The sequence below is a fragment of the Quercus suber genome, unplaced genomic scaffold (assembly GCF_002906115.3).
Source record: "Quercus suber isolate HL8 unplaced genomic scaffold, Cork oak 2.0 scaffold_393, whole genome shotgun sequence".
In the NCBI taxonomy this organism is placed as follows: Eukaryota; Viridiplantae; Streptophyta; class Magnoliopsida; order Fagales; family Fagaceae; genus Quercus; species Quercus suber.
Window position 1 is genome coordinate 292,611 of NW_027069845.1, and position 9,616 is coordinate 302,226.

Consider the following 9,616-nt stretch of genomic DNA (forward strand, 5'->3'; position numbering starts at 1 on the left):
TATGCGAAGACAAACACCTCTAGATCTCACAAAAAATTCACACACACAGCATAAAAAGCAACCTCAAAACATGGCTAGGGTTTACCCTTTTATACCTAGGGTAAAACATAAAACCCTACACGTCAAACGGGCTTGGGATAAGCTAAAAAATTCTATAGAAAAACAATCTGCACAACTTTTGATTGATTAAGCCTAATTTTCGATCGATCGAGCCAGACAGACTTACACAGTAAATCCTGTAGAACACTCGATTCCAATTTTACATATAAATACATTTTGAGCAAGTCTAAATAAGACTAAAATGTTTTGATCATGATTTGCCAATATTACAAATTGAAGTTCTAATAAATTAGTTCCTAATTCCTTAGAACCTAACAGTTTGGCTGCCACTTTTGTTATTGGTTAGCCTTTTTACTAATTCATCAAGGGGCTCATTATTAATTGATAATTAAAATAGCATTATGAGAGCTATTGTTAATAATTTCAAAAAATTGGAGCATAAGCCCAATATTTGGATGCGTCGAATTTGAAAAAAAAATAAATAAATAAGGGTGGATTCCACACTGATAGAGCTTGTATTTTAGACTTTTTATTGACCACTCCTTGTTACAACATGTGACTCTATAAATTTATGTCATGTATATATTTAAAAACACTGTATAGTTGTGTATTTTCATTTTTTTAAGAGGCACATTTTTTTATCAATAGACACATTTTTATTCAATATGCACATTTTAGGTCAATAGAAACCTTTTCATTCAATAGGAACATTTTCGGTCAATAGGCACATTTTGGTACATCCAATATGAAGGGTTATGATTTTTCAATCGGCAACTTTTGGTATATATAATTTGAATGGTTATGACTTTTCAATAGACACATTTTGGTATATATATTACAATCTATCTTATATATACTTATATATACAACAAAAATTAAACTAGAGACGCAATATTTTATCTCTTATTTATTCCCACAAAAAACTAATAAATAAAACAACATTCTTTTCTTTTGTCTAACTAATAACATTTTGTGCTATTTCTTTTAATATTATTTTTTTTTATTATAAATTTCATGCATTTTTTCTTACTACTCCTACTCAAAAATGATTTTTTTTTTCTCCTGAAACTCATCCAATAGCTATTCCCGTGCATTGTACGGGTTAGCAACTAGTATATTATATATATATTGGTTAAATTTAAGTTACATCTAATTAAAAAAAAAATGGCAAATGGATTCCCTTAAAGCATTTGTTAATAAACTATTTTAGAAAAGTTTTAATATCATTTTCATGGAAAATATAAAAAGTTGTTAAAAAAATCTGTTACTTTTTTTTTTTCATAAAAATAATTGCTAAACCAATGCCCGGCAAATCATTTATTAACTTTTCAACAAAAATAAGATGTTACTTTTGTTAATAAATAATGATAATACTAAAAAACTTTCTATTGATTGAGTTTTTATTATTATAAATGCATCATTGGATTACATTGCCTCTTCATTTCTACTTTCCAAGCTTGCAAAAAATAAAAACAATTCGAGATCAATAACTATTTTATTTATAAAAATTTTAACCTTTTCTTTATTTTTTTCTTTTTCTTTTTCTTTTTTTGGATTTTGAAATTGTATGCAAAACATGATTTTATAAATAAAAAAATGTAATTAAATAGTGGAATTTTTAAAATATTATTTCAATAAAAAGTTAATCTTAAGGAATTGTTACAGCAAATGTAAGTTGATCTTCATTTTTTTTCCCTAGAAAAGACAAATGCGAGCTTGCCATGCAGCATCCAAGGTGGGTATAAGTAGTAAAAGTTGAAAGAAATAAATTAGTTTATGTACTAAGCACAAATGAGACCAAGAAGAGATTTTGCAAAGATGGTGCAAAGCAATTTCCAGTAATATAATGCTCAAGGAGAATAGAAAAGTAAAGTAAAAGACAAGACTTTTATATATTTATATATTACAAGTTTTACAACAAATATACATCTACAAAGAGTGCTGATCAACATATTTTGACAAGTGCAATAAAACTGATGCAGATGACGCTTATTCTAGGATCTGTTCGTCTTCTGTCTCACAAAGGATAATTTGTCAACAACTTCATCAACAAAAGCATAGTAGGCATTCCTCCAAGATTTTCTAATTGCTAGAATGAAATAAGGAACCAGAATACCTGCTGCAAATCCAAGCCCAATGCTCAAGTAAAACCAATTGTCAATGAAATTGTCTTCACTGTCATTCACAATAGTTCCCCCTACATCAATTCCTTCACCAGGACACTTCACAACTAGTGGAGCACCACAAAGACCTGGGTTACCAACAAAGGATGGTGCTTCAAAAGTTGTCATATGACTAGCGTAAGGGATGGCACCTGAGAAATTATTGTATGATAAGTTCAAAACCCCCAGAAATGACAACAAAGACATGCTTGGGGGAATTGGACCAGAAAGGCTATTACTTGAGAGATCAAGAGATGAAAGTTGACGCAAATTTGAAATGCTATTAGGAATTTGGCCACTGATATGGTTTCTAGACAAGTTCAAAACCACCAAACCTTCAATTTTGTTAATTCTTGGGGAAGATCTCCGTGTAAATTATTTCCGGAAAAGTCTATACTAGTAAGAAGGGAAAGAGTCTTCGTGAACCTTTGAGGCTGGTTTTTCATACACACAACCAAGTTAATTTTCTTCATAGTAGAGGCCCCTGTACTTGACATAGAAAAGATATTGGTTTTTGATTTGCACTTGGGTCATAGCTTTCAGATCACCAAAGCTAACAGGAATTGTGCCCTTCAACATGTTTTCTGCCATGTCAAGGACTTGCAATGAACCTAAATTTGAAAGTTCAGAGGGCAGTTTTCCAAAAAATGCATTTGATCGCAAGCTGAGAATTCTAAGATATCTGAAACCATCTCCAATCCATGGCGGAATTGTAACCTTCATCATGTTGTATCCAAGGTCCAAAGTTTCCAAACTTGAAAGATTTTGGAAAAGATAATGGGAGCTCTCCAGAGAACTTGTTGCCACTCAGGTGAAGTGTCTGAAGCAATCTCAACTGACCCAAGGAGTTTGGAATTCCCCCATATAAATTGTTGCCACCGACGTCAAGCACCTTTAGGTAAGAACAATTCCCTATGCTTGCTGTGATGTTGCCTGTTAAGTTGTTGCTCAAAAGATCAATGACTTGATTCGAATTCATATCTCCCAAACTGGCAGGGATATTTCCTGTTATGTTATTACTTGAAAGAGATAGGAAGAGCAGATTAGGCATGGAAGCACCCATATCTATTGGGATAGGACCAAAGAACCTATTGTTGGAGAGATCTAGCAATACAGTCTCAACAACTGGAAGAGAAATGGGTCCTTCAAAGAGGTTGGAGCTCAAATCAACGTCTGCATATGGAGCTACATTTAATGGATTCGGTAATTGACCACTTAATTGATTGAAGGAAACATTTAAAAGGGAAAAATTAGAAGAAATTTCCCAAAACCAACTTGGTGTGGAACCTGAAATGCTAGCATTTGAGAAGACTAGATATGTGACCTGCTCCTGTGATTTAAGCCAAGTTGGAAATGAAGGGCCCAAATGGCATGAACCCATATCCAGATATTGGATTTGGAATGGAAGTGCCCAATTGGAACTGACATTCAAAGTGAATGAATTGGAAGACAAGTGCAAGAACTTCAGCTTAGTGAGCTTTGAAAAATGTGATTCATTAACTATTCCCGTTAAATGATTGGAGGAAACATCAAAAGAGAACAACTCAGAAAGCTGTCCTAAACTCTCTGGGAGCATCCCGTTAAGTTGTGTTAAATGTATTATTAGCAACGCGATGTATTATACTATGTTGTATATGCTAGAGTGGATTCAGAAGGAGAAGCATAGTATAGGACACCAAGAACACGAAGATTACGTAGTTCAGCCTTAACAGCCTACATCCATGAAGGAATCCCTTAAGGCCTACATCTTTATTGTATAAGAGTGTAGTACAATAACCTCTATGTTACAATGAACCCTAACATGAGAATATATAGGCGACTAAACCCTAGACTACTAATACAAGCAGGAATGAGCTTGGGCCTATTACAGTGGGCTAATATGTCTAATATATCTCTAACACCTTCCCTCAAAATCAAGGTGAAAGCTTGATGAAGGTTGAGGTTGGATAAGCATGAGAAGATCACTTGAAGATGCCATAAATAATGCCTTTGAAGAAACCACAATGAAGAATGTGCCAATTGACTAGTTTAGGAGTTTCAAATAAAGAAACAGAGTCCAAAATCGAAATCTACACGAAAAACTAAGCAAGATAGGCCTTTTCAGAAATTTTGACTTTTGGTCAAAGGTCAACGCAAAAGTCAAAGTCAACGGGTCCAGGTCAAAGTCAACGGATACTGGTCCGGGTCGGGTCACAGATTGGGCAGCAGAGCCGCTGACGTCATCCTATGACGTGTCACTGACGAGGACTAGGGCTGATATGGCAAAGGCTTGTGTGGCGCTGACATGGCAAGATAACGTCATCAAATGACGTCAGAATGACATTAGCAGCAGTCGTCGCTTGTGGCAGGAGCGTTCGATTTTCACCAGCGCGTGGTGGAAAAGCCAGAAGCTAGGGAGGCGCGTGGTGGCGCGTGTTAGCTCAGATGATGGCCGGAATCTCAGGTTCTGTAGATCAGTCGACGAGGAGGCCGTCAGGACGGCGTGTGTACCAAGAAGACAATCTAGAAGTCAGGAATCTAAGGCGAGACGTTGAGATTTTCCAGAGACAACTGCGGCGCGTGGAGGCGCGTGGCACGGCTTTGGGTGATTGGATTTCTGGGTTTTGGTCGCGGGAGGTCGTGGAGCACGTCTGTGGTGTTGGTTTCATCAGGCAAAGCATGGATTTGCGCAGATCTAATAAGTTAAGTCACGACTTACTTGGTTCTTGGATTTTGACACAGCATAGAGCCAAGAACGAGGTATGGCTCTGATACTATGTTAAATGTATTATTAGCAATGCGGTGTGTTATACCATGTTGTATATGCTAGAGTGGATGTGGAAGGAGAAGCATAGTATAGGACACCAAGAACACGAGAATTACGTGGTTCAGCCTTGACGGCCTACATTCACGAAGGAATCCCTTAAGAGCTACATCTTTATTGTATAAAAGTGTGTTGAGGTACAAAATAATTAAATAGCCACAAAATAGGCCCAAAAAGAAAAGAGGTGAAAAAAGACCTTGTGCCCATTTCACAAAAAAAGAGAAAGGATGGGCTCTCACAATAAAAGAAGGGAAGGGGAAAAGAAAGAAAAAGAAGGGAGCCCAGAAGACTTGATTCAGAGGTCCACAAAGAAAAGGGCCCAAGAAAAACAGATAAAGCAAACAGCAACCAAGCCCAGAAGGGAGACTTGGGTCGGGACGCCCAGAAGCAATACCAGAGCCAGAGGATCCCCGGACGCATGAGGAGAAGTTGAAGCAGACTTGATGAGAAAAAAAGACAAAAGGCACGCTGGGAGACTCTCATTCGAAGAAAGACAAAAAAAGATAAAAATGCAGGAGATTTGGTCCCAACCATTTGAAGAAAAAAGACAAAGAAAGTACAACTGGGAAAGCTGGGAAAGCTGGAGCAAGAAAAGCCAAACACCTCAGGTCAACCAAGGGGAAATCCGGAAATGGGAAGCTTGCTGGGAAACTTTCATCCTGTCGCAGCAAAAAGAGAAGAGCTATAAGAAAAAAGGAAACGACATGTCCCTGGGACAACCAGGCGCTGAACCAACTTCAAAGGGCAAAAAGGAAAATTGGTAGTACCCCCAGGAGCCCGCCACTGTGCTATAAAAAGGGGGGAAAGGAAGAGATAGAATTCAATTTTTTTGGAGAAGCATAGACCATTCATTAAGACACTGAGAGTTATTTTTCTAAAAGTCCCGAAAGATATAAGAAATACTCTGTAAAACAAAAGGGAAAACAGAGGAACTTGTTTTCCCGGGATCCCCGAAACAGCCACTACATTACACGCTCGGATTCAACGGATTCAAACTTTGCAAGTCTTTGAAGCTTGAATGGCTATCAAAGTCTGTAATTTTTGAACTCACTTGAACCTTGCACCATGTTGTAGTGAGCTTTGTAATCACAGTTTTAAAAGAGAACAAAAAAACTAATAAAACATACCTCATCAGTCGGAGGATCCCTAACATGTTCTTCGCATTTTATTTCACTTATTATGCATTTCCTTTACTGCTAAATGTTGTTCAATACAAATACTCTTTTTTAGTTTGTTTGTAATTGTAGGAAGCTTGTTTCTGTGCACAAATCTATTCCTAAATCAGCCTGTTAGCTGCGGGGAATTGATCCCAGTCCACCAAGTACCCCTCACACGGCCCAGGATCCTCGGGCCATAGTGCTAAAAAAAAAAGCACTCTCACAAAGTGTAGTACAATAACCTCTGTGTTACAATAAACACTAACACGAGTATATATAGGCGACTAAACCCTAGACTACTAGTACAAGCAGGAATGGACTTGGGCCTATTACATTGGGCTAATATGTCTAATATATATCTCTAACAAGTTGATTGTCCCGAAGTCCCAATTTAGCAAGATGTAACAATGACCCTAGAGAAGTTGGGATAGGACCCTGAAGCGAGTTATACTCTAGATCAAGTTGAACAAGATTTTTAAGTTGGCCCAACCAATCTGGTAATATACCATGCAATTGATTGTTGGCCAATGTTAAGAACTGTAGACTAGGTAGTGGACTTTTAGAAAGGCAGTTTTCCATTCCTTCAAGGCATTCAGGTAAAGATCCTGTCATGTTATTGCCTACTAAACGAAAAAATTTCAGATTGCAGAGTTTATCAATAGAGCTTGGAATGCCACCCTCAACATTATTGGCAAAGAGATCGACATAAGTGAGAGATGTCATGTTGCCAAAGGAAGTTGGAAGTTTCCCATGTAATTTATTGGAAGCTAGATCAAGAACTTCTATCTTTTTCCATGTTCCCTTGAACAATTGAAAGCAGCTTGCTGTGAGATTGTTATTCCCTGCAACATTCAAAGTCTGCAAATTTGGTAGCTCACCTAAACCAAGTGGAATTCTTCCATAAAATTTGTTATTGCTCATGTCAACATACGCAAGACTGCTTATATTTAATAGCCAATCAGGTATCTTTGAATTGAGCCTGTTAAAGCTAAGATCTATCACAGCAAGGGAAGTAAAATTAACAAAGTCCAGTGATGGAATATAACCAGACAGACGACAAGAAGATAGATGCAACTCAATCAAAGGTGGAAGCTTGTTTAATGTCACTACCCAGTCTGATCCTACCATTGAAAGGTCAACTTCATTCATCATAAGATGTTTCAGAGAGGCAAGACCAGCCATCCATTCAAGATTATCAACTGTTAAAGTTGAAAGCTTGACATCAAGATACTCCAAGCTAGAGAGATTTCCCAAATTTGGAGGAATTTTGCCACTAAACCCAGCATTTGATAGGTTACGGTATTGCAAATTCTCCAAAGATCCAAAGAATATAGGAATAGGGATGCCATTGAAGGTGTTGAAGCTCAAGTCTAAATATCTCAAAGACTTGAGTTTCACCAATGAAGGTCTAACCTCTCCACTCAAGTTCCAGAATCCATACCTGCCTGAAGAATCAGAAAGGTTATGTAGATCAACTGTAACAACAACTTCTGTACTATTTTCACAGCTTATTCCACTCCATTGACAACAGTTGCTTCCTTGCCATGATAAAAGCCGGTTCTTAGGATCTTCCAGACCATTTTGAAGTTGATAAGAGCATCTTGATCAGATTTCAGGCATTTGACTGACTGTGCAAGCAAATCCTCTTTCTATCAAACAGAGAATAAGTAGTAATAATCTAAGGACTGCAAATTTTTCCATCAGTTCTATTATGAAGCTTTGACTGTAAGCCAAAAGCCATCATCTCTAATGTGTACATATAGTCTTCTTTTACTTTAAGTACACGAACTTCCTGCTTTTTTTTTTTAATGGAGTTGAACTGACTCTGTGGCCTATCTGGATAAGATTAGAAAAAGTTGAAGAAATATAAAACTAAAGAAACCAATGGCCACCAAAGTCAACCGTCATTAATTTATACATCAAATAGTGGCAAGCACTGGAACATTCCAGATCAGAGTATAATCAGTTTGGTTTCACATGGAGCAATGTGTTAATCTCGTTTAGTGTTGAAGCTAGAAAGGATACACTTCTAAGTCATGAGGATGCCAAAAAACAAGTTTTGTACTAATACAAATACAAATGTCTAACGTAAGCTTTATTATTGTTTATGTGTAGCATCTAGTTATGTCTTTGTGTAGACCAAAATCATAGTATAAACAAATGTAATAGTAATAAATAATAATACTGATGCAAAATTAGCAATCTATACTTCAGACTCTAATTTTGTGGAGAAACTGCATGTATTTAAAAAAAAGGTCGGCAGGAATAAAGTAGAAAGTGGAAATGACAAATATTGGCTGAGAAAGCAGCAGCTCTATCTGATGGAGTTTCCAATAGCCCCTTATAGCTTAAAGCTTTCTAGGCAATTGAGTTTTGACCCAGTAACCCAGTGAGCTTGAAATGGCTGATTGGCTCCTAAAATCATTTGTTCTATTCTATAAGGGTCCAACACAAATAAGATTAAGATCTCCTCCCAATGAATTCTCTAATTCTTTCCAATTTTTATTTAAATGTAACACAGAATAAGATTAAGATCTCCTCCCAACGAATTCTCTAATTCCTTTCAATTTTTATTTAAATGGAAGAAATATGACATTTAAACAATGATATAAATGTAATGTGTTGCAAAATTTCATTTTGTTTGAAAATTAGACATTTTAGACATATCACACCACTTATTTTAAGGAATATTAGAAATCACGTAAAGAATAAAATTAAGGTAATAACTAGGGCAACTAGTAAATAAGATCAAATTTCTTAAGTATGCTTAACGTTAATCTGTCCCAATTGTTAGTTTGTTACTTGGCTTTGGACTTATTTAAATAAATATAAAAAATAAAAATAAAAAAAGCTTTGGGCCTTGTTTTGAGAGAAGCATGGGGCTATATTTTAAAATAAGAAAAACCTCTCTTTTAGGAAAATGTGGACTATTTTTTAAAAACAAAACTTTGGGGCAATTTCATTAGACTTACTGAATTGAATTTGTCTTCCCTTTTTAAATTCTTTTCTTTTTTTCGAAGAATTCCCTTCTTAAAATCTATCTTTGAGTCATACAACTCAGTGATTTGGTAATGGGTTGTCCAGGGTGAGTCATCAAACCCAGCCGAGTTGACCCACCATTTTTGAAGCTTAAGCCTGACTCCCATTTTCAGCCACAACAAAATAGCATAAATAAGTAAATAACAAATGAAAATGAGATTTTATTGAGTTTTAAAAAAATACCCAACACTCTTCATGAGCTCCTAAGTGTGGGACTTCAAAGGTTTTCGTGGACAGCGGGGCTGAGTTGTGGTTAGGTGATGTGGGTTTGGCATGAGTGAGCTTTTGGTGTTACCGTGCTGGTAAAGGTAGTGAGTTAAAAGTTTATGTGGTGCATTCAAGGTGTTTGATGTTATGCCTGAGTGGGGATTTCAGATTTGGTATGTTAACGTGGG

General features: G+C 36.4%; 1 pseudogene; it reads right to left on the reverse strand.

The window, feature by feature from the left end:
* Positions 1-2,054: 2,054 nt before the first annotated feature.
* On the reverse strand, positions 2,055-9,328 carry LOC112006685 (receptor-like protein EIX2; annotated as a pseudogene).
* Between the last annotated feature and the right edge of the window lie 288 nt (positions 9,329-9,616).